At 40.7% G+C, this 25790-nt stretch overlaps 1 protein-coding gene across 9 annotated transcripts in view; it reads right to left on the reverse strand.

The window, feature by feature from the left end:
- The window catches only part of SIPA1L1 (signal induced proliferation associated 1 like 1), a 145379-nt gene that overhangs the window by 88089 nt on the left and 31500 nt on the right, over positions 1-25790 (reverse strand). Inside the window, exon 3 of one of the 9 annotated variants that reach the window (XM_028724764.2) lies at positions 1941-2001. The exons of the other annotated variants lie outside the window; for them this stretch is intronic. The gene's annotated coding sequence lies outside the window, so the exon portion shown is untranslated. The remainder of the gene's footprint in view (positions 1-1940; positions 2002-25790) is intronic. 9 annotated transcript variants of the gene reach the window in all.

Consider the following 25790-nt stretch of genomic DNA (forward strand, 5'->3'; position numbering starts at 1 on the left):
ATACAGAAGACAATATTACACATATGGAAATAAATCTGTTGTACAGGTAAACATATTTTTTTAAAATATAGCTTACAGGAGAAATAAGTGAAGGGTACATACAGCAGACCAATTTCCCCCCTGAATAACCAGCTCAAATGTGCTAAAGCAGAAGTGTCACAAGACAAGTTACATTCTTCAAACAAAGTATTCAGGAGACATAACAATTGTTTACTGCACTGGTTTATATTTAGGACAGAAATACATGCCACAAAACAAGCTTTTTGAGATGGCTGCTTTACTGAAACATTTTTTTAAAAATCCTGCTTGCAACAGCACAGTCTTCCAACTTCAAATACAGCACAGGGAGAAACATGCTCTGTCTGACAACTTCAAAATACACTACAGTGGTACCTCGGGTTAAGAACTTTACCTCAGGATGAGAACAGAAATCATGGAGCGGTGGTGCGGGATCAGCGGGAGGCCCCATTAGCTAAAGTGGTACCTCAGGTTAAGAATGGTTTCAGGTTAAGAACGGACCTCCGGAATGGACCAGAGGTACCACTGCATGTGCAATTCAAAAGAAAATATGGCATACTATAACAGAGCAGTCATGCTTATTTGTAGACAGACTTGATTTCTTTTAAAATACTTTATGGGTGCAATGTAGAAAGTCTTGTGGCCAGAATTCCACAAATCCATCCACCAAACCATCCCTCGATCTCTGGCAAGCATGAGGAGGCTACTTCCTTCTCCCAAGTTTACAGGCAGGCGGAGGGGGAGGAAATGGTATCACCCTTTTAGTCATGCTGCACTTCAGAGGAGCTCGCAGCATCACAGAACTTCACACAACATAGACAAGCCTCTAGTCTCCATGTCAGAGACCCAACCCCTTCTCCATGCTGAGGGAGGGGCAGGGTCATAGATATGACCACCACAAATTCTGGCTGGCTACCAAAGCTTGCCAAAAGTTGTGGCAAACTGCATATGCACTCAGGCTACCAAATTTATTTATGTTTAAAGAGTGGCCAAGCAAGCCGCTTGGTATACTGTCTGGAATTTCAAAAGCCATTTGTGGTTTATTACTAGTAATGTGAACAAGAAAGCATGTCATGAAGTTATACTCTGAGCACCCATTCAGGAGAGAGGGAGAGGGAGAAGGAGAGGGGGAGGGAGGGGGAGAGAGAGAGAGAGAGGGAGGGGGAGAGAGGGGGAGACGGAACGGAGAGGGAGATTGAGATTTACTAAAACAGGATTGTATCCAATGGTGGAAAGGCTTCTGTCAGTGGAACTAAAAGGGAACCAATTTTTGGTGATTCTTCTTTAGCCCTGCAGCTCCCTGCACCCCTCCTAAATGTGATCTAGAGGGTTGATGGTGCCCTAGAGCAGTTTCAGGGGAAGCTGCAAAGGAGAGGGAGAATCACAGAAAATTGCTTCACTTCCCACTGCACTGGCTTACCATCAGCTGAATAACACCATTGGATACAACCCACAGATCTTTTGGAAAATCTTTTGAATCCTGGCTTCTTGGTCTTCGGTTAGGCCAGGAGGGAGGGGAAAGGGCTAGCTCCCAGTCTGAAACCCTTTGCTATAAAGGAGAAGTGAAGCTTTAAGTGAAATCTGGGCAGGTTCCAGAGAAGGAAGTAAATTTTTTTTAAGATGTGGCAAGCTTGGTCAGGTAGTAGTGAATAAAATGAAGTTATTAAATACGGCCATTCTATCAAGGAGTGGTAATTTGTTACTTAAGTTGTTAGTCCTCCCACTTCTTGCAGTATAACTCAGAGAGACACTTGAAGGTTTAGATATGGAAATGTATTTAAAAATGAAAAGTTCACAAAAAGTCAGCTGAAGCAAGTGAACTTTTTAATCTGATGCCAACACTAAACAGAGTGGGGGGATCATTTTTATTTTCCAGAGTTAAGTATTACTGATCCATAGACTAGCTGCAGGTATGTACTTACTTATTTCTGCTTGGCAGAACTTGAGATCTGTGTTATCATGCATATTCAAAACATTACTAGCCTGAAAAAGTTTTGGAGAGAGAAGCAAGATTTTCCATAATTTTAGACCATTAGGTCGAGTCATGGCCGACTCTGGGGTTGTGGCGCTCATCTCGCTTTATTGGCCAAGGGAGCCGGCATACAGCTTCCAGGTCATGTGGCCAGCATGACTAAGCCACTTCTGGCGAACCAGAGTAGCACACGGAAACGCCGTTTACCTTCCCACCGGAGCGGTACCTATTTATCTACTTGCACTTTGATGTGCTTTCGAACTGCTAGGTGGGCAGGAGCAGGGACAGAGCAATGGGAGCTCACCCCCGTCGCGGGGATTCGAACCGCCGACCTTCTGATCGGCAAGTCCTAGGCTCTGTGGTTTAACCCACAGCGCCACCCGCGTCCCTTATTTATAACATATTAGACATCATCTAAAAGGCTGACAGTTGCTAAACAAAAAAATATTAAAATGGGGTGCTGAACTGAGGACTATTTAGGAGGATTTGACCCCTTGAAACAGTTGGATTGGGAGGTTTATTCCCTTGCCCCTCTTTCTTCTACTATTTAAAAGTGCAGCAGCATAGAAGAGGAATGGAGCTGTGGTTGCTGTCACCACCACCTTTCATTCTTGGAGTGGAGGTTTAAAATGGGGGAAAGTGGGTGGGTGGACCCACCACTACCATCATGCAGGACGCTCAGAGCACAGTTGGCTTGGGCAGGAGGAGGTTATGTTACCTAACTTAGTACTGACAGAGGTGGAGGCAAAAGGAGAACCTCAAAGGTGCTTCGCAGTGCATTTGGTTGGGGGAGGGAGTGCCACGTAGCCCAGCAGAAAGAGGTGAGGATGGCGCAGAAGTGAAGGCATGAAGTACACTTCAACAATGCAACATTTTGCAGAGTTTGTGCCATAAGAGGTAGGTTGTGCAACTTAACCCAACACAGGCCCAAATGCTTGCTTAACTATCTTTTACTTTGCAAGTGTGCAGGACTGCAAGCAGCTGTCTGTACCTCACATAGAGGGTGGGATACAGCTAGAAAGTTATCAGTGTGCAGTGTACCTCTTCACTGCTATGTCCTTAATACATTTCCTGAATACTGCATGTGAATAAAGATAATCAAATCCAGCCTGCCAGACAGAACAATACCTCTCCCCACTCATACTTTGTTCTGCTTTTTTCCCCAATTCTCTCCAGCCAATCCAGGGGCCAGAAGGAGGGAGAAGCCCCATTGGGCTTCTGCTGATGAGACTGGTTAGGTTAATCTTCCCCTATTTTGCTGATTTCCTAAAATTGAAGCCAGAACATTAAGCTGCCGTACCCGAGCCACTGAATCCAATAGTTCAGGGGTCAGCAAACTTTTTAAGCAGGGGGCCAGTCCACTGTCCCTCAGACCTTGTGGGGGGCTGGACTATATTTGGGGGGGGGGGATGAACGAATTCCTATGCCCCACAAATAACCCAGAGATGCATTTTAAATAAAAGCACACTGATGTAAAAACACGCTGATTCCCAGACCGTCCGCGGGCCAGATTGAGAAGGTGATTGGGCTGTATCCGGCGCCCGGGCCTTAGTTTGCCTACCCATGATCTAGTTCATCACAAATCCTGGCACTGGTTCCAACTAAGTGTCAAATGCTGCACAACAAAACAAAGTAGTGAATCTAGTAAGAGACTGGGATCAAGTGTGCCACTTATAGACAACAGGAGAAGCCAAGCCCTGTTCATCTATTGTCAAAAGGTAGACATTTAAGAAAAACAAATCCAGATGGCTCAGGCTGTTTATACCATTAGTTACAATATAAATGAGCATGTAATGAAAGATACTCAAGTGAACTCCAAATCCAGAAATGTTTATAGATATTTCAGTTTAGTAAACTAAATGTGGCATGCTTTAAAAAGGCAAAAGTTTCAGCTGCTAGGTAGGAGGGGGTTGCGAAATCCAAATCCGGGGCTCTAAAAATACCAAAATCTCCTTTTGCTTATCTTGCCCTGTTTTACTTTGGTAGAAACCTCAAATGGGGGGGGGGGGGGGAGAGAGAGAGAGAGAAATGATGAATATCTTTCACAAGAGGAACCCAGTGATGTCATCGTTTAGATATGCGTAATATATATCTGCATAATACTTTCTTTTCTTTTTATACTTTTCTCAGAGCTGCAACCTTTTTGGCTAGAACTGAAATGCATCACAACTCTGAAAACAGCCCCTCCATTTTCTTTTTCTTTAATGTTAAATTATAGATCTGCTGTACAAAACGGGTTTAAATTTCTTACAAAGTTCAAGTATGACACAGAAGGCCGCCTACACAGCAGAGAAAGTGATAAAAACCACTTGCCGAACTGGGTAAAAAACACAATAGTGTAGGCGTATATGGAAGCGAGAAGGAAGAAAACTGAACTCTATTGTAGCCTCTCTCCTCCCTCCTCAAACAGGCTTCACAAACATGGGTAACTGGTTGCCTGGAAACAAAAAGAGCTAACCCTTTAGTCCAAACAGGCATCACACGATAAAGCCAAGGACAAGTCATATGAAACACATGAAGCAATCAGAAAGAATCAGACACAGTCCTGGCAATCCTATCGGCATGCCACAACTGTGGCCCACTTACCCCAGTCTTAATATCTGCATTGCTTTTTGTTAGGATGCTATAGGGAACACTGCAACTCTGACAGCCATTCCCCAAGCACCCATAATAATCAGCTGCAGAGAACAAGGCAACATTTCCCTCAGATCAGTCATGCATGGGCTATGCAAATCCATACAGAGAGACACCACCAATGTGTGTTACACCACACACAACCAGCCAGCCAGAGACAACTCACTGCCCTTCAGTGCATGAGTCACTGTGGAGTCACTTACAACTGAGAGTCTCCAGGAATCCCTGTGGACACAGGAGTGATTCTCCTTATACCATTCTCAGTGAGTGTTAATAAGTACCCCTTTGACTGCACAATATGAAGGGAAGGACAGGTGGTATACCCAAAGAGATCCCTTAGGAGGTGGCCTGCGCCACAAACCAAATAGCAAATGAGAGCAGCAAAACAGGTGACCAAGTATGGCATAAACGTGTCATGTTTCTACAGTGTGTTGGTAGCTTTAAATTGTTTTACTGTAGGCCAACCACTAAGGTTGGTTCTCCAGAAAATTCTGAACTGTAAAACATAACCTATGAAAATTAGGGTTATTTGCATCAGAAAACTTACTGATGCCCCTAGAGCAGGAAGGAGGAACCAACTTAGTCTTACTGACCTACAATAATACCCCCACCATACACAGTTTAATAAAACACCATAGATTGTTTAACTAGCCAAAGACCAGGGAGCAGAGGAATGTTTTTGCCTGGTGCCTAAAGATATGTAAGGAAGGTGCCAGACAAGCCTCCCCGGGGAGAGCCACCGCTGAAAAGTCTGTTTTCATGTTGCCACCTCTGGACCTCTCGCAGAAGAGGCACACAAATAAGGGTCTCAGATGATGATCACAGGGTCCAGGTTAGTTCATACGGTTCATTCCATCATTCCTGATCATTGGTTCTCCATCCCAGCCTTTGAGAGTGATCTAATTTAGCACGTCTATTTTACAGGCATTTATTAAACAAACCTAAAAATGGTGAAAGTGCCAAGCTTTCTTAATATTGTATTTGCAACTGGCATCTGGTTCATTGTTGCAACCAAACTTTTAAAATGGCAAATTCTCCACAGAAAAATAAAGCACTGGAAAGCTTTCCTCACATCTGCAGATGTTGGTGGACTCCCATTATCCCTGACTAGTAGCCATGCTGGTTGAGGCTGATAGGAGTTGGAATTTAACAACACCTAGAGGGTAACAAGTTCTCCATTTCTGGCAGCAAACATACTTACTGATTAGGCTATAACAAAAATGGGTAGAAGTTTCAAATAAGCATATCAGAAAAGATCTAGGGCACAATGGTAACTGTGTGGAGGAGGAGGAGATGATGGTGATGATTCTGTAGTTGGATAATACAACTTTAAAATGATAATGAAAAGCATGGGCCTACATACTCATAATGTAATTTTTAATCATGTTCACAACCATCACTGTTTATTACTATCTATTATTCTTACTGCAGGCATAACAAGACTGAACACAGTAATTAAGAATATCCTAAGATTTTGTGGGGGGGACGGGACTACCATACATGGTTGCTTTCCACAATTTTACCCAACTGTGTACCAAGAATTCTGCTCTGTTTGTGGCACACAAAACAATGTGTACATTATACAGGGAAGATCAGACTACGTAACAGGTGAATGCCCTAGCTGCAGGTACAATGGGGCTAACAGCACTTAACGTATTTTTCGCTTTATAAGACGCACCCGACCATAAAACGCACCTAGTTTTTAGAGGAGGAAAACAAGAAACAAGAAAGCAACACAAAGCCTCCTGAGCGAAGAGGGAGGAGTGCTCCGGCTGCACTCAAGAGGCTTTGTGTGGCTATCGCTGAAGCCAGAAGAACAAGAGGGATCACTGCGCACCGATCCCTCTTGCTGTTCTGGCTTCTGGGATAGCTGCGCAGCCTGCATTCGCTCCATAAGACGCACACACATTTCCCCTTACTTTTTAGGAGGGGGAAGTGCGTCTTATAGAGTGAAAAATAAGGTAGTTGTTGGATGGTGGCAGGACTAGACCATAACAGCTGGGAAACTCAGGAGCGTTCCTAGACTACATCAACAGCTAGAGCATGTGGACAGGCTAGAACATGGTACTGTATGCCTACATCAAACATATGCAAAAGGTAGCAAATGTAGAGGAAAGAGAACAGTTTGAAGTAGAGAGCTGATCTTGCAATAAGAATGCATAGTAACTGACAGCTTCCTTCACAGTAAATGAAAACAAAACTGATCTGTTCCATTTGCTGGAGGAGCATATTGCATCCATTAAAAAAGCAAACAAGTGTACAGTAGTTTGCGGGAGTCCAAATACTATGCTCACCCGGCAGAAAGGACAAAAGTTCACACAAGGAAGCTGACACGTCTAATGATGTTGCATCCATCTAATGCAGCACGTACTGGGCACCAAATGTTCATGGTCAGATGGGACTGTGTCCAACTTCCAACACATTCCAGTGACTAAAGCAAAGACAAATGCCACAGGTACACTGCAGCATATAAAACGGCAACCAGTTTGGGCTCAAGGGAATCATAGGTATTAACTATGTTTCATGTGTTCACTGGCTGTGATGTGACCATATTCTTTGCCAAGAATAGCAAAAAGTCAGCTTGGGACACATGGAACAAATTTATCGATGTCACAGGTGCATTTCTGATATTGGCATAAGCCCCAGCACTATCCCTGGCAATTTCATGGTGCTAGTTAATAAATAAATAAATAAATAAATAAATAAATAAATAAGATGATGATGATGATTTATTTGTACCCCGCCCATCTGGCTGGGTTTCCCCAGCCACTCTGTTGAAAACTTTGCAGCGCCTCTGTATGACAGAATCAGTAGATTGTGTAAAGTCAATGAGAACAGGCAGCAGCTGTTTTCAAAGTCACAATACCATTGATCTGGTCTAGGGAACCACCCACAAACAGGGCCTCAGTCTTATCTGAACTGAGTTTCAGTTTGTTGGCTCTCATCCAGCCCATTACCAATGCAAGATAACAGTCAAGCAGATCCACTGCCACACCTGGAGATGTAATGGAGAAATACAGCTGTGCGTCATCATTTATGACAACCAAAGAAGTTTCTATGTGAAAACTGGGCCTAAACCCTGATTGAAATAGATATAGAAAATCTGTTTCCCCCAAGAGTGCCTGGATCTGGTCTGCAACTCAAGAATCTTGTCCAAGAAGGGAACTGGCAACTGGTTGGTGATTGTGTGTGTGTGTGTGTGTGTGTGTGTGTGTGTGTGTTTGTGTATGTATTTCTGCTACTGAATTATTATTATTTTATTATTTATTGAATTTATATAGTACATTATATAATATAATATAGAATTATATAGTACATTATGAACATACATGTCCCCTTGTTTTATGTTCACTGTTTATACACATACATTCTATATGTCTTTTAATTAGCATCACCATTGAAAACATTCTCTTGATTCACAGTATATTCACCTAGGAGCAAACAGTGTAAAAATTAAAATTCATTTATTTCAGAATGGGTGTGAGAGTGCATCCATATGAAATATTTAGACATTGTCCATAACAGGTTTGATGCTTTTAACCCAAAGTGCATATATGGTCAATAATCTTGACTTAACTGCTGCACCATTTGGATGGGCAACTAACTGAGGAGAGAGAGTTTACAGTGGGCATATAGTTCACAAACGCATAAAAATTAAGACTCTTGCAGCACAGTTGTATGTTACGCAAATACTGTATATAACAAATGTGTCCTGCAGCCAGAATGGTGTCCTCAGCTTGTTAGCTTTTATGGGTATGAAGCATTATATGCATTATGCCACATATAACTTTCAAGAAGACAAAAAGAGTTATACTTTAGAAATTTTGCTGGGAAAAGGATAGCAAATATGTTATTAAGAAGGAATACTACCACCAGCGAAAAGAAATAAAAAATAATAAAAACATATGTGTTTGATAGCACGAGACCAACATTAGAAGGGTCTTTGAAAGACAGAAGTTATTTAAGTAGTTACCTAGTTAAGTCATTTAAACATTACTAGCAATCTGTAGTCTATAGTTTGTACTTCTGAAATTCATAGTTTCATTTGCAAAAAAAAACACCACCCAACATCACAGCATATTACTTTTAATCATCATAATCTAATAATAGATTTCTCCATTCCCCTCACTATACTGGAGGTATCTTAGAGATCTGTCATCTGATAAGTTCATTGCTACTCACCATCCAAACAGCTTTGCTGTGCTAATATATTTTGGGCAGTTCATTAGTTGTTCATCTGTTCTTTTCTCCTCCCCCTCATCCTAAGAGGCTGCCATAATACAACATACCATTTCCCCAGCATGAAAAAAATGTCAGGGATCCTGACCTTAACGCCAGGAAAAAATGGAATGGAAGCCAATAGTAGCAACCACCATAGCGTTTTATCGTTGAAGTAAATCTCATCACAGCTGAACTGTGATTTTAGCAACAGTATTTCTTTATTACAACTATTGCTTAGCAGCAGTAATGTGTTAATGATACTGCATTGTTAAGTGAATAGCTAAAGATGGGACAAGGATGAAACAGAAGTCTCAGTTCTCTGATAATGTCAGTGATCACAGCAACAAAAAATTACTTTAAATGAAAACAAAGATACAGTTACAGATGACCAGCAATAGTAAAACAGGTTATGTATTCTCATTACACTGGAGAATTAGAGTTCCATTCTGGCATACAGGATTTAATAAAGCGTACTTTTCGATTCATACAAATTTCATCCACGTTGAAGAACGTGGAAATAGCTTTAGAAATCTATTACCTGTTTCAGTATCATTAACAGAACTCTTGACTAGTCTTCCAACAAAACGACATTACTTAAATAATGTAACTGAAGTAAGTAGAATACAGTCCAAGTTCTGCTACACAACTATAATTTCATCCAGACAGACAAGTTCTGTTACCTACCTTTGGCTTGGCGGCATCTACCCGCCAAGGTAGGTAACTCCCTCCCATCAGACAGGCGCCTCCTCTATTGTTTTTTTGGTACCTGTTGAAAACACTTTTCTTTCAACAAGTTTTCGAACAAGTCTGTAGAGTCTTTTCCCCCAGCTGTTTTGGATTTGAACTGATTTTATATATCCGTTTTTGCTGTTCTTTTAAATTGTTTTGATATACATGGTTGGTCTTCTATACGAAAATGTTTTAGCTGTTCTGTGTATGTTTTTGTTGTCCTGTAAATTGCTTTGGGATGTCTCAGGAGAAGTGATCATAAATGAAATAAATAAATGAATGGAGCAATACAAATTCAGCCAGAAGACCCCACAGTGCTAGATAAGTTTGTGCTCAATCTTTCTCCAAAGATCCAGATCGTGTATATTCAGAGTGAGTAAAGATCTGCAACCTCTGTCATTTCCACTGTGATCAACAACCCCACACAAACATCTCTCAGGTCTTTAGTGATATACTGTACAACTATAAATGCAACCTCCAACCTTATGGTGCATTTCGGTAGAACACTAGAAAGCCTTCTTTCACACGTCATAATCACCAGACAAAATTTTAATAATTCTCTTGATGTTCTACTCACCAGGGCCTTAACTGAGAGGCTCATACGCATAGGCTTCCTGTTCTCTTCTACAAGTACTACTAGACCTAGACCTTTCTCACATTACAGAGTTCTCTCTTAGCCAGGATACGAAGCCACCTTCAAATACAGGAAAAAAGGAAACTATGGGAAGCCCTAGCCATGGTAAATTGTGGTGCCAGTGTAATAATGGATCAGGCCAGGAGGAACAGGGGAGAGGGGATTTGTATTCAAGATGGGAAAGAACACACACTCTTATACCCAGCACAATCCTTCAGCCATAATTAAGAACAAGCCATACGACATCCTGGCAGATGCATAATATTAATCATAATCAGTACAACCATAACATTTCCCATCTCCTAACTACAGTTAGGAAATCTGAAGCATTCTCCATCTCCTTTCCCCCACCCCTTGAGATGCAAATTAACACTTTCCTGTTCAGAACTATAAAGCAACATTATGCCTGTACTGATATCAGCACTAAACCTTTAGTTCTTAAAACCAACCTGCCTCTAACTGTGGTTACAAGCTCTATTTTTGGAATTACCTCCAGTTAGTATTATTATATGCAAGGAAAGAAAAGAAAAGGAGAGGTCTTAATGAATCTGCAGCCCTCCTCAAATCATTCACTTCATTAATTAAAGGCCAAGCTGCATTTTCACGAGTTTCACTTTAAGGAGGAATGTGCTTGTTCAGTGAGAGACCTTCAACAGCTAAGAAAATCACATGAAGAGTGCTTCTCTGTTTGTCATCTAATTATAGCTTAGGCAGAGCTATGTAGTAGTCCCAGGGCAATCCCTGGACTAGCAAAAAGGGCAGAGCTCATGGAAGCTTCCAACTCTTGGAAGCTGTGCTATCCCAGAGAAAGTAACAGCTTCAGCAGAACCTCTTAATTTACTCTCAGGAAGCAACCCTCAGGGCCATGATGTAATTAGTAAGAGTTCTGCATTAATCCTGCACAACACTTCAGGTTTCTACCTAGCATTAAGAAGACAAACTCAGGAATTTCACATCACCTTTGTTCCAAAGGCCTGGGAGCTTCCCTGAGTCATGTCCGATGAGCTAGCTCAGGGGCTGCAAAGGCCATAGGAACCTTAGAAGTCAGTCTTTGGGAGCTTCTGAACACTTCCTTCTAGTGTCCATAATTTGGATGAAAAATAGAAGGCAGTTCTAAGGAGACAGTTGAAAGCTTCCTGAAAAACAGAGATAATTTCTAACAACAGAAAACTAAACCAAACGTATTACTTCTTTGGCTCAGCTCTGTTTAATTTCCAACTCTTAACTCTTCTACATTGAGATTGGGCAATGGCTTTTCATTTGCAGCTGCATGCAAGACAAAAACCTGAGAATTATACCAGTCCCAACAGATGTCAAACTCATTATCACTTTCCAGTGTTACCTTCCTGACCACTCAAAGATATGCAAAGTTACAGCTCCAAATAAAAACTGAGGATAGTGTCAACCTGATCATTCTGCCAACCTCAACATGCTAACATTTTCTTTTAAAAAGTCTTCTTCAATGCTTTTAAAATGCATTGTTTATTGGTTTTCCCCCTTAACAGCATGAAGAAGGAAAAAGAAAAGATATCAGCAAAACATGTCCATTCACAAAACCATTTTACAAAATCAGGCACATGTGGAAACCAATAATAAAAAACAAGAAAGAGGGGAGAGGGAGTCAGACAGGAAAGGATAAAGCTCTGGCCGAGCCCGTACTACATGCATATTGCACCAATAGCTCTAGATGGGATCTCAGAAAAGTTGTGCCCTTTGCACCTCTAGGCAAAAGCAGCTTTTTCATAAACTGCAAGAGAGGAAAGATTCTCCAACCAACAAGCTATGAGAGGAGCCATCCAGTCCTTCCAATGCTGTAAAACCTGTTGGTTAGCTACCAATAAAGTTTGCAGGATCCAGCTGTGTTGTCTCTCCTTCAAGTTCCAAAACACTTGGATATAATGTGTAACATGAGCATACAAAGATTTCAGAGACATTCTCAGGAGCAAATTTATTTGAGATTTACACCCCCAAATAAGCCACTACAGGGCGAAACCAGGTCATGATTTAATGCTGTCCCAGCCTCACCACAAAACCGGCAGGTGCTAGTGGATATAATGCAATCACTCACTGAAGATTTCGTGCCAAACAGTGGTTAGACTCACTTGTTTGTATATCAAATATTGCAGCATAAAAAACATTATTGTAAGCACCACTTAAGCAAGGCGCAATATTTAACATGGTAACATAGCTTCTATATTTTATGTTACATAATATATCTAGCACTACTTACTCACAGTGGCATTAAGCAGTAACTGCACCTAAGAAATAATAGCTTCAAAAGCAGACAATTCAGATAGCATAGAACTATAATACAGTGTCCAGGTAAAATGCTATCCACACTGAAACAGTTAAAAGACTTGAAGATAAGCATTTACTATGAAATGTTATGTTCCACCCACATTTATCATTGTACCATTTATAGTTGCTACCTCTCTGTTACCTCCCTGAAGACAACAAAAAACACCCATCACAAATGTGAGGAAAAAAGAAACAGCGCCTATGAAATGAATCTTCTCATTTCCTTATGAATCAACATGAATACACTAATAATTCATCCTCACTATTAGAAAAAGAAACTACAGCATACTAGTCATGTGACTCTGTCTACCAATAGAGGCAACCCAGAAGGCATTTTCTGCTTAACAGTCAACTAAATCCAGTAAGAAAGGGTTTCCTCTTTATGTCCCACAGGGTAAATTAATATACACATGTGCTAAGTTATCCCTAAATCAGTAAGGATAACTCATTTTACTGTTCCAAGTTTAGAAACAGTGCATTCGGAACTTTCAGCTCAGTACAAGTTGCATTCAGCATGTAAAAACACACACCCATGAGCCTAAGAGCTGACCCCATCTCTGCAACTGCTTTGAACAGGTGTCAAACTTCTTCACTGTAGTCCAGAAAGCATAACTATCTGTAAGGAGAAATGTCTCTACCAAAGTACTCCAAACACTAAGCAAGACTCAAGTGTCCACATTCCGTCACTTGAGTTTGTGATTTCTTTTCTGCTTGTCTTGTGACAGAATCCTATTGCGTGTCTCCCGCATGGAGCAATTGGTATTCCAAACCAAGTTTGAACACACAGCTGAAGTCCCTAAAGACCTTTAGCGGATTCAAGATAAGTACAAAAGTGAAATTATTTTCAGGGCCAGGACCAAACAGCACACTAGTAAAATTTCTTTGATTTTTAACCCATGACTAATCCACTTCTCTTTATGCCACTGAGTGATCTGATTTCTAACATCACAGAGGAGTATCACAGCCTAGAAGCAAGCAGCTGAACACTCGCGGGAACTGGAGATATAATATAATTCAGTCCTTTTTTTATAAAAAGAAGAAGAATTCATTTCTAAGCAATGATTGTTAAATTGCTGAACAATAAATTTCAACAAGTTTGAAACCACCACCTTGGCTGCACAAATCAGCTGAGCAGTTTCATAACAGTGCTTGCAACCAGGAGTTTGACTTTCTACCACCACCCATTTCCAAAAATAGGAGATTATGGCTTTTGGCTTAGGTAGGATTAAATCTCATATTTGTCTTTGGGACTACGTAAGGACGTAGAATACATATACATATACATACACACACACACACACACACACACACACACACACACATATATATATATATATATATATATATATATATATATTGCAGAGAGCTAGAGGTCTTGCTAATCAAACTCTTTATACTCTCAGCAATTCAAAATCTGCATTAGTTTACAACTTATTTTTCAAAGAGAGAATTGCTTTACCCATCTGCAGTACAGATAATCATTACACCTTGATGTGCAAATGAAGCTCAAGAAACAAACTTGTTTCAGCAATCAACTCCATAATATATGCATGGAAATATGTTTTATTATCTGTAAAATGCTTACATAACCTGCTTTACCGCATTACTGTTTGAAGAGAGTCAGGCAACAGAATTAATAACTGAATATACTCTGTCAGTCAACATACTTTCATGAGACCAAAATAAATGGAAACTTCCTGAAAGGGTTAAGGCAACCCAAACTAAAAGTGGGACTTAGAACATTTTTAAAATGAATGAGGATAGACTGTGGTACAAAGTATATCTCAAAGACAAGTAGATTAATTTTGCTTTGAAAGACTGTACTTATCATTCAGTCATGACAACTGAAATAGTTTCTCTTTAAACTTCCAGAGATACAGTGGAACCTCGGTTTTTGAATGTCTCAGCTGCCGAACGTTTCGGAAGCCGAATGCCGAAAACCTGGAAGTGAATGCTTCCGTTTTCGAATGCGCCTCGGAAGTCAAATGGCTTCTGCGGATATCAGCTCCAGCCAGCATGGCCAAATGGGTCTGGGATGAAGGGAGCTGTGGTTCACAACATCTGGAGGCCATTGTGTTGGCTACCACTGTAAGTGAAAGATTTCAGAACCAATGTAATGATTTTATTTAATGAGCTGTCAAAAGTATGACAATCTACTTAATACATTCCATTGTTAATAATGATATATACTGACTTACAACCAGTAGCATTAGATTTAACTGTTAGTTGCGTAACTTTTGTTATATAACTGAAGCTACTGTATACTTAAGTATACAGTATACTTTTTATACTGCATTTTTAAAAAGGAAATGTAGGTGGCATTTCATCACCCTTTTTTACATTTTAATTGTGGTACTAGGCAGGGCCAGCCCCCTATTAGCACCATGAGACATCTGTCTTATGCAATGCCTCAGGAGGAGAGGCAGATCAGGCCTCGCAGCCTGCCCACTACAGCTATTTGGCTCATTGCTGCTGCTGCTGCTGCTGCTGCTGCTGCTGCTACTACTGCTTTTGCCAGTCAACCTTCAGAGCTGCTGTGAGTTTTGCTGCCAGCTGCCGTCCCTGCCTTGCAGACTCACTGCTGGTCCACAGGGCTCCCTGCCTGGTGATGGGTCCCACCTCCTCTCTTCAGGCACTGGGGGGTTGTCATTGTCTTCTCCACTGAGCTGCCTGGACAACTCCTTCTAGGTGTACCCTGTGGCTGGTGTAGACGGAGAGGCTCTTGGCAAGGGAAAGAGCACAGGCAGTGCGTATTTGTGGGCATCATGTGTGGGAAAGGCAATGGGATGCTGATTTTGCTTTCATCTCCACCTTCCCATTTCTTTTTCAACATTAATAGGTGAAAGCGGAAGCAGCTTTTTTAAAAAAAAGAGGGGGGTGGCAGATGACAGGTGCAGAGATGAGGAGATAAATCCCCATGATCCGATTCGTGCATGGGTAAAAGAAAGCAAAGAACATAAAATACAAGATCTCTAATGCAACATCTCCCCTCTTCTTAGCTTTGGGCTGAGGGAGCTTTGGGCAACCAAGAAAGAAAAGTTTGTAGGAGCTTGTTTCCCTGGGAGGGAAGGAAAAAGAAGGCTAATTCAGATAAGTGGCCGTATCCTGCTGCTAGCTTGAGTTCCAGTTTGACAAATGAAATTACTTTTCTTTTTCCCGGGCTAGTTCTTGTTGTGCTTGCCAAATTGTCATTGTCCTCCTCATTCCTTCACAGCAGGAAATTTCAAACACAGAAATTAATTTATGGCCAAAGGTAGAGTTTCGTTTCATTTCATTTCTCGCTTGCTGGCTTTCTAATACCCCCTTTCCTTGGAGGGCTGGCTGCTAAATAGGGCAGTCCCATGTAAGTCTACTCAGAAGTATACCCCAGTGAGCAGGTGTGCATAGGATGGCGCTGCACAGCAGGAACTTCTGTTGGGTTGCCATAGGGTGATTAACTATTCTTTTTTCGGTGTTTTGGGAAATGAGTAATGATTAGCCTCATGCAGTACCCTCACGTGTTTAAAGTGCTCCACGCATATTATCTAGGTAATCCTTGCAACAAACCTACAAGGTAGTTCAGTATCCTCATAATATTGGAAGTGGAAATTCCCTAGTAAGGGTATTCTAAACTGCAACTGGACTGAGTTCATCAGAACTGGAGGAATTCTCATTTCACAGCTTCAGTCTCATAGTAACTCATACTTAAAATAAAACTGATTTACACAAACTGTACATATTTTTAAACATATAGACAGAAATGTTTTGAAGCAGAGAGAGCAAATGGCGGCCTTTGCGGGGAGGCCCTACCCAAAAATATTTTCTTATGCAAACATAAGCTGGTGCAACAAAGATGACTGGGGCTTGGGTACTATGCACTATGGCTGGTTCTTCTTCTTCTTCTTCTTCTTCTTCTTCTTCTTCTTCTTCTTGTGTGTGTACACTATTTGTTGCTTCTCCTGTGAAAGGAAAATTTTGTGGGCCCAATACTTGGGACAGTAGGGATTAATTTCTGTTTTTATTTTTGTACAAAATAAAACCCAGTCAGATGGGTGGGGTATAAATAATAAATAATATAATTTATTATTATTATTATTATTATTATTATTATTATTATTATTATTATTATTATTATACTTTTTACACACCATTCAAACAAGTGAACACAGTGTGGGGTACATAAAATAAAAACAGATTGATTTAACAAAACAGGAATAAAAAAAGGAATAAAGGATTACATAAAAGCACTATAAAACTCACTAAAATTATAACTATTCACACTCCAAGGATCAGTGGCCTATCATTTCAAAATCAACATCATTAGAAGCCTGACTGATGTAGTAAGCTTTTAGCTGGTGCCATTAGTAAAGAAGAGAGAACATATCCATCCCCTCAGTAGCCTGGAAGACTCACAACTTAGCCTGCTCACGAGTACTTCCATTGGTAAAGAAGCATGCAGAAGAACAAGATTTTCCTAAGGCTGCTAACACAGTTTCCAAACTGTTTTTAAATTACTCCATTATGATTTAAATTTGCTACGCAATTTACAATTATTAAAATCAAGTTCCTCTTGCTCGTTGTCACCAATTTTACGACCTTGGTTAGGATTCCCATACAAACAATTGTTAGCAGGCTGCTAATGTGATGATTTTCCTGTTCTTGGGAAAAATAGCACAGAACAATTTTCTCCCAATTGCAGCAGAGTCAAACAATGCATTTGATGTTGGGCTCATCAGGTGGTCTGTGACTCAAAGTGTTGAATTCCCACGGTTTTGCAAAGTGGGATTTCAAAAACAAGAGTTTTAAAAATCAGTTGCTAAGTGCAAAAAACAGTGACTTGTTAACTAGGTGTGGGTGTCAGAAAGAGAGACAGAGACACAGAGAGAGTAAGACAAAGGGAGAACTGCACAGAAACTTTTAAGGTAAAAAACCAAAAGCTTCCTATTATGTCAGATTTGGGGGGGGGGGCAGGGTCTAGGCTTTGCAGTTTGTGGACTATGGAGAGGAATTGGCAGCATATGACCTGAAATGTTTTATTTCTGATTATTGTGTGAAGTTTTAGGAGTTGTTTTTAAGAATATGTTCTGGTGCCTTATGCATTTTTATTGTATTTAGCTTTATAAGCCAGCTCATGTAGTCATTTTTTTAGAGTGATTTAGCAGCAGAAAAATAATATAATTCCATTACTTATTTTTAAAAGGGTGGCAACATATTGCCCTGTAAATTCAACCTGAGCCCCTTGTAATATTTTTGTAGCTTGTAATTATATTGCTCCTGCAGGTCACTTAAACCAAATGTGTGGCCACATGAATTTCAGCAGCGCACAAAGGGAGGTTGAGGTGCCATAAAAAGTAAATTGCTGCCCACCTTCAGAGCAACAAAATATATTCAAAAAGGCAAATGGAATTCCCTACTCTCTACCAAGTCTCCTGAACTCACTAAGAAAAAGTGAGAGTTGAGTGAATATTTTGTTCTCCAATTCCCACACCCCAACAGCTACTTGAGCTTGAATAAATACGACAATCATATTCATGTTACCTAACATAAAATTATGACTAGGCTTTCTAGTATAAACTTTACAGAGATGTCACTGAAATGAAAGTTCCTCAGTCTATGTTAAATGCTTGCCTAGAAATTTGAACCCCTGAATACTAAAGAGCATCTGCTCAAGCCAACAAACGTAAGTGGACATACCTTCCATATCTCTTGATTTTTAAATACGTTTTACGTTAGGCCTTCAGTCAGCCTCCACGGTAATGCACTGACTACTTGTGCATTTTCTATTCCTAGCTGTCGAACTGTGCAAATTCTCAACAAGTTAATCAAATCAGCATCACTTTTCGGTAACGTCAATAACTGTTAAGCAGCAATAGCAGGACGGGTGCTGGCTGGGAGGTGGATACCAACCTTAGCCTCCCCAGACCTTTTCTGTTGTGTGGTACCTGGTGAATGGAAACCTACTGAAGCAGCCAGAAAGCTTGGCTAGCCAGTCCCACTAAGGGCTTTTGGGGAGCAAAGGGTCATCTGTGGTGGGATAACCCCAAAAGCAAAGGGTAAAAGTCCCTTGGGATCTCTCCTTTGGGGTGTGACAAGGGCAAGGGCATTCCTTGTAGGTGAACGGTTATGGGTGGACCTATTCCTAGGTGAGAGACTGGAGCAACGGACAGGCGTTGAGAGGGAGAATTTGAGTTTACCTTGCTTTCAAGTGAGAGGTAGAATGATGAGGAGCTGCATCTGTAGTGAGAGCATGAATACTACTCACAAATGCACCTGCAGTGTTATCGCAGGGTGATACTGCCATTTTATATTGCTTTATTGTACTTTTACTGTATCTTTCTTTTGTATTAATTTATTGCTTTGGGGGTGGTCTTTGGACCAAATAAGTGGTATATAAAACCACTTTTCAAAAAGCTTGCACTGAATATATTCAACGAAGATGTTATGCAAATTCTATAGCCAGTCAAAACAATAGCACAAAGAATTAAACAGCACTGTTCACTTCATGGTGATGTCAACATTAAGGTGTAAGATGCCAACATGGTTAGACATTTCACAAACACTACAAAAAGAAACAACTATTGTTAAGATCTTAAATATAGTTACGGTGGTGGTTTCATTTTGGCTTTTGAGATGGGTCAGGCTTTGTGGGTAGAACTGGGAAGCGTGCCACAGTAAGCTTTTTCCATCAATACAACCATTTTTCCACTTCATCTTCCTTCCGAAGAGCAATTGTGGTCTGAACTTGATTCTACAAAGGTTTCTTTCAAAACTAGTATATTTCTTCTTAACTAAAAAATTGCCCCTAAGGAAATGTGGTTACAGCAACTGACAATTTTATCTCCTTTCCAATGTCCCATCATTAATATCCAAATTAACTTCCATGAGTGAAATTAAAGCGCTTACTATTATTAGAAGGGTAAATAAGTTGTATTTCAAAAAGGGAATGATCAGCTGCACCAGCTGACTTCTCTCAAGCAACACTGGATACAACTAAAGTTGCTTATTCTCTTCATCTCTGCATTCAGTTCTAGCCTTTATTTATCATTGGCTTTAAATAGAAAACAATCTACATAATTTTTTTTGGCACCCATCTTTAATTGAAGAGCAGTTTTACAAACTATAGAATGCAGGACGACACAGGAAAAGCACAAGTGTTTTGTGTTTCCTGTTCTTCTGTGTCATCCAGAATGGAGCTCGTGAGAGTTCCATTTTGGGCAATGGCGAAGAGCCCAAGAAACAGGAAGCACAAGGCATTTGGGCCTCCTGTTCCAAAAAAAATTATATAATCTCTGAAAATGCTAAGTGCTCTGTTAAAGGAAGGTGTAAGGATCACTGTGCCAGTCAAACAGCCAAAACTGGAATTGCCCCAGTACAGCCACACACCCTGCACTGGTTTAGCATCTCAAGACACTTCCTCTGAATAGAAACAGTACAAATAATTCAGCTGCAGTGAGAAAGAGATGGGACAATACAGGTGTGCCATGAAATCTAGGTGTGAGCAGGTGGAATAGCACAACAGGATTCAAGAGCAACAACATTAAGTACAATCTAAAAAGGACAAAAACCCACCTTAAGCTGGTTCACATATACATTTATATTTGATCAGCACATCTCGAGATACTACAGTTAAACACATACACACAGAATCACATCATCAGTTCACCACTAATACAAATCTCCCCTAGATGTCCACAGATATGTCAAAAGGAAGGGAACAGTGAAAGTGCACTGAAGTCTGAAAGGGAGACTCAGAACTTTTCAGAAGTACGCATTGGCATGCTGCATATTAAAGCATAGTTTGCTTTTAACTATAGTTCAATGTGATGTGCAAACCAGGCCCATGAATGTCTACAAACTTTTGCTTGGTATCAAAAAGGCATAAAAAGCCAGTCCATAAAACAATCTAAGCCACACAAAATATCCTGAAGAAATAGAGGGGAAATTTGTTTACCACTCATAACATGCCCTATGTGGGTTTGCCAGACGGGACATGATAACAATAAAACCAAATCTAAAGGGGGATTAAGTGTATTATTCTAAAATAGCTTGGTGTCTGCAATGCAAGCAAAAAGAAAAAATCCTGAATGACTTTTTTGGCCTGTCTTTCAGCTGAAGGCAGATGTTCAGCACACATAGCATCTGTTAACTAGCCCAAGGTTGGTGCCTCTCTCATAGCTGTCTCATTAAGTTCTGCTGTGCCTGCTCCATGTCATAAGGATACCTAGGGGACATTTATGAATGGGGGAAGGGTGCTTATTGTCCCAAAAATTAGGGCTCCTCCATACACGTTTGCATGTTCATAATCCTTTTACATGTTTTTACATTTTTTAATGTTTTTATTTTCTTTTTAATAGTTTTGTTTTATCACTTTGTTGCTTGTCACCCTGGGCTCCTTTTGGAGGAAAGGCAAAACAGAAATTTAAAACAACAACAATAATACATCTGTACAGACAAATATAATGTAAAGGACCCCTGGAAAGTTAAGTCCAGTCGAAGGTGACTATGGGGTGCAGCGGTCATCTCACTTCAGGCTGAGGGAGCCGGCGTTTGTCCACAGACAGCTTTCCAGGTAATGTGGCCAGCATGATTAAAACGCAATGGAACACCATGATGGAAGCCAGAGCGCACAGAAATGCCGTTTACCTTTCCACCACAGAAGTACCTAATTATCTACTTTCAAACTGCTAGGTTGGCAGAAGCTGGGACAGAGCAACGGGAGCTCACCCTGTCGCGCAGATTTGAACCGCCAACCTTCCAATCAGCAAGCCCAAGAGGCTCAGTGGTTTAGACTACAGCACCACCTGCTCCCTCACAAACATCATATACACATGTGACAAATGTATTGTGCAGATATGCAGAAGAGAACTAAGACTAGCTTCAGTTTCCTGCTATATATTTAATATAACTAATATGAAAGTGCTTTCAGTACTTTATTTTTTTACTGCTAGGACATAGGCTAAACCCAGGAATATTAATGTTTTTCTGGGTACTTTTTGTTATACAGTGGTGCCTCGCAAGACGAAATTAATCCGTTCCGTGAGTCTCTTCGTCTTGCGGTTTTTTCGTCTTGCGAAGCACGGCTATTAGCGGCTTAGCGGCTATTAACGGCTTAGCGGCTATTAACGGCTTAGTGGCTTTAAGAAAAAGGAAACAAACTCGCAAGACGTTACGTCTTGCGAAGCAAGCCCATAGGGAAATTCGTCTTGCGGAACGACTCAAAAAACAGAAAACCCTTTCGTCTAGCGAGTTTTTCGTCTTGCGAGGCATTCGTCTTGTGGGGCACCACTGTATGTATGTCTAACTCCTAAAAACTTACTGCATACTTAAAGTATGTTAACTTGAAGAATTGCTGCACCTTTTCCATACAACACTGAGCAATAAAACTTAACATAAAATGGAACATTATCTGGAACGTTGTCAAACACTCTACACTAAGAGAATGCTATCAGGAATGGTGGTTCCCAACCTGTGGGCAGGGACTGCAGAGTTATCCCAGGGGTGCCACAAAGCTTTGCATGCAATGCTTCGCCAGCCAATGTTTGGTTTTCATTTGCCACCCACTGCTATGAGCAAAGCATGTATGGATTTTGCAGACCAAGCAGAAGCTTGTTTTACCTGTTCCTCATTAGAACTGAACTCCCTTTGAACAAGAAAAGCATGGAGTGAGTGGCCAGAACAAAGGCACTCCTAAAACAGCTGCTACCTAGCCATCTAGAAGCAGAGGTATATTCAGAAAGAAGCACAAGATTCAGGGGCATTTCCAAGTTGCAAACTTGATTTTAAGGGTGAGTGCAAACTCTTCCAAAATAGGATACTGTATGTACACCTACTCCCAGATCACTGGGATCCTTAAGCAACAGGACCTCCATTGTCCCTAAATTTTTAACTTGCTTGACCTCATCCAACCCCAAACAGTGGCAAAACACAGAGTTCAGAACCGACACTGAGTCCCTGATATCAGGAAAATATTTGTGAATAGACTAATTTCTCTCTCAGTCTGTTACAGCTCCCTCCCACCTATTTCATTTCTGTACGTAATGTGAATGGCCTCCAAACAGATAAAGAGACATTCTACTGATGTATCACAAAAACGGCCTGATTCCAGGTAGTCTGCAGCTACTAATAACTTTTCCAATTGTACAAGACACACTATCTAAAATCCCCAATTTAAATACTGCTCACATTACATTTCACTTACACCTCAGCCAAAGGACTACTTAAACCAAGTGTTGTGAGGTGCCTGAAAGTAAAGAGTTTTACAACTAGCAAAATATGGTGCTTGATGACAAGAATCAGTCAATTTTGTGTGTCACCCACTTTGAAAATGGATGTCAAACTAGTATACAATTATGGAACGTAGAATTGTGCTCTGAACATATACCTCATTCTGGTGTCTCAAATAAGCTGGTTAAAACTAAAGGCCTCAATTCACCCAGCTTTCCAAATATTGAATTGAACCTTGCACCTCCACATTATCTGTCTCTACAGCACAACGGCTAACAGACTGAGTCATTGGTTATGTACTACTACATCAACATTAGACTATTATCAGCAATGCTAGCTTTGTCTATTCAGTACAATTCATACAGCCATTAGTGAGCCGCGAGATGATTTATGGAAGTCGCGTTGTAATGGATATGCATGAAATCTGGTCTTGTGAATGAGTTCGTGCATCACTGACTGAGCATGATTCATGCTCCCCTGTGGCCAAGCAAGCATGAGAGAAAGGAAACCAAGCAGACCTCTAGGATGAGCCAGCATCCTGCAAAGTTTGGCCTCACAATTCTCAGAATGCCTCCTGAACTGTGTATGGCCAGACTCCACCCCTTTTATAAGAGAATCTGTGCATACCATTTAGCAACAGCCATCTCTGCTTGGGATGAGTGATTTGGTGGGGTGTTGGAAGAGACCATTTAAGGATATTTTCTAGGTTTGAAGGTGGAGTGTTGTATTATAATTCAAATGCTATATGTTTTGTACATAGGAAGGGAATACGGAAGATAAATAAACCATGTTTGTATTTGTGCATCTTTGCCCCTTTTCTTGTTAACATATCACCCAATTTTATTACTATAAATAAAAACGCATCTTGGGATTCTTTATCTCGTTTGCTTGTTTTTCTGAATCATTAAGTTTTGTGTATCTTCACTATATGAATTCTCTCGGTCTTAGTAAAATCTTTCTACATTGTCGTAATGTCTTTAATTTCTCTTCGCAAATATATTCCTTTAATTTGGAACAGTTTATAATTGACCATCATATATTTCAACAGTTTCACCATCAGAAGTCATCTTATTGTATTTACATTTTTCATTTCTGGGCTCATTTGGGAAGAAGGGCAGTATATAAATTTAATAAAAATAAAAATTCTCTTCATTTCCAACTGACCAGTTGAAGACCATTGTTCTTTAATGCAAGCCTTGTGTGTCCAGTGATAATATATCCAATGCATCATGGCGTTCAGCCAGCTACACTGCCTGCAGCAAAACTGATTTGCTGGCCTCCTTTTCACCCAACACCAGGATTGTATACCCAGAGGTGAACCAATTGTGAATGAAAAAGTCAGGCTACATTGGAAGGAGAGACACACCTGAGACTGCCTGCCTAACACCAGCTTGAGAAAGTGGCTGTGTGCGTTAGCTATATAGCCACATATTATTTCAATTATATGAATCATTCAAATTACATAATTTAAAATACACAAGACCAAATAGTTGCTATACATGTTCAGAAGCCATCTTGAGCTAATGTTTATCAAATATCAAAACGTGACACACATGCACACAAAGCTTACTTGGCAACTGCTAGTTAGGGCGTAACCAAAGAGAGACTTAACAACAAGTGTTATTTCTCCATGACCTGACCCTTAAAGTGCTATGTTTCTGCCAGCCCAATCAACTGTAACACAGCTGACATGGCTGGAACACCCTGAGGATTAGGCCACACAAACATTTCCAGTTCTACTGTTCTGATGGGTGCAGCAAGTTGCAACAAATTCAGAATTACATCACAGGACTGAGAGAACTGTTCCTGGGATAGCCATGAGGCACACCTGGCCTATCACATTATTGGATCAGTTACTCTGCTGGTCATTGCCAGAGCCTTATGTGCCTCCAAAGAAATGAGCTTCATCATAAAGAGTTCTGGTTTAACGAGAAACAGCTGGTTTTCAACTGGGAGTAAAACCCCAACATTAACACATATTTGTCTGTAAATGTAATTGCCTCATAATGGAAGAACAGCAGGTATCAATCTGTTTATTAAGATTGGGAAGGGAAGGTGGGGGAGGCTCATTCCATTCAGTTCCATTGACAGAAAGTAACTTAGGATCCAAGCCATAGAAAGCTCTGTGCTCAAACAGCAGTTTCCATAAGGCTCTATGAGTCTTGCACGTGACAATCCTCGCTCACCAACTACCTCCACTCAGCGCTTCAGAGCACACTATGGCCCAGCAGGGTTATTCAATAGCAGTTGATGCTCTGCTGTGTTGCCAAGTCTGCCCCAGGATTCAGATGTGCAGAAGAGCTCAAGAAGCATGAGAAGAGTGCCATACATGGGGGGCCTGGGGAAGAGCCAGCAATGGGAGGATGCTACAGATATTCAAAAGGGCAATGGCTGCTATTGAATGGCCATATAGCAGGAATGACTAGACTCTGCCCCCCTCCCCCCCGCCCAAGATGTTGCTGGGCTCCAACTCTCATTAGCCCCGGACAGCACAACCAGTAGTCCAGATTGATGTAAACTGTAGTCCAGCAACTGCCCTACACAACATGCTCAGTGAAGTTTTGTGGGAACAACTGGTGAGGTTGGAAAAGTCTATCTGTAGGAGTCACTCCATGAGCACAATATTGCTACCATAGTAAAGTAACTTTAAAACATCAGTAAGTTTAAAAAGAGAAGAAAAAATAGATCTTAGCCCTTTACATGAAGGTATTCTGGTAAAACATAAAACGTTAACTTTAAAATAGTCCATTGTTTCTCTTGCAGCATGTCTCCATTGTTTACAATCAGGTTTTTTGTGTGTTGTACTTAGCCCAAACTACTTCCCTGAAGGATATGCTTAAATTGCTAAAATAAGACATTTGACACTCAACACACCACCTTTTGCACCTTTCAAAAATGTGATACTTCCCCCTCAAAACATCCTTTGCTATTGCAGGTGCCACATGAAATGCAGTTTGTACAACTATCACTTGTTGCCTGTAATGTTAACATACACTATTCATAAAATGCCTAAAAGAAACAAGGTAATGTGCAATACAAAAACACAAAAACACAGAATAAAGAGAAAGAAGACCCTGCTGG

This window comes from Podarcis muralis, chromosome 1 (genome assembly GCF_964188315.1).
Source record: "Podarcis muralis chromosome 1, rPodMur119.hap1.1, whole genome shotgun sequence".
Lineage (NCBI taxonomy): Eukaryota > Metazoa > Chordata > Lepidosauria > Squamata > Lacertidae > Podarcis > Podarcis muralis.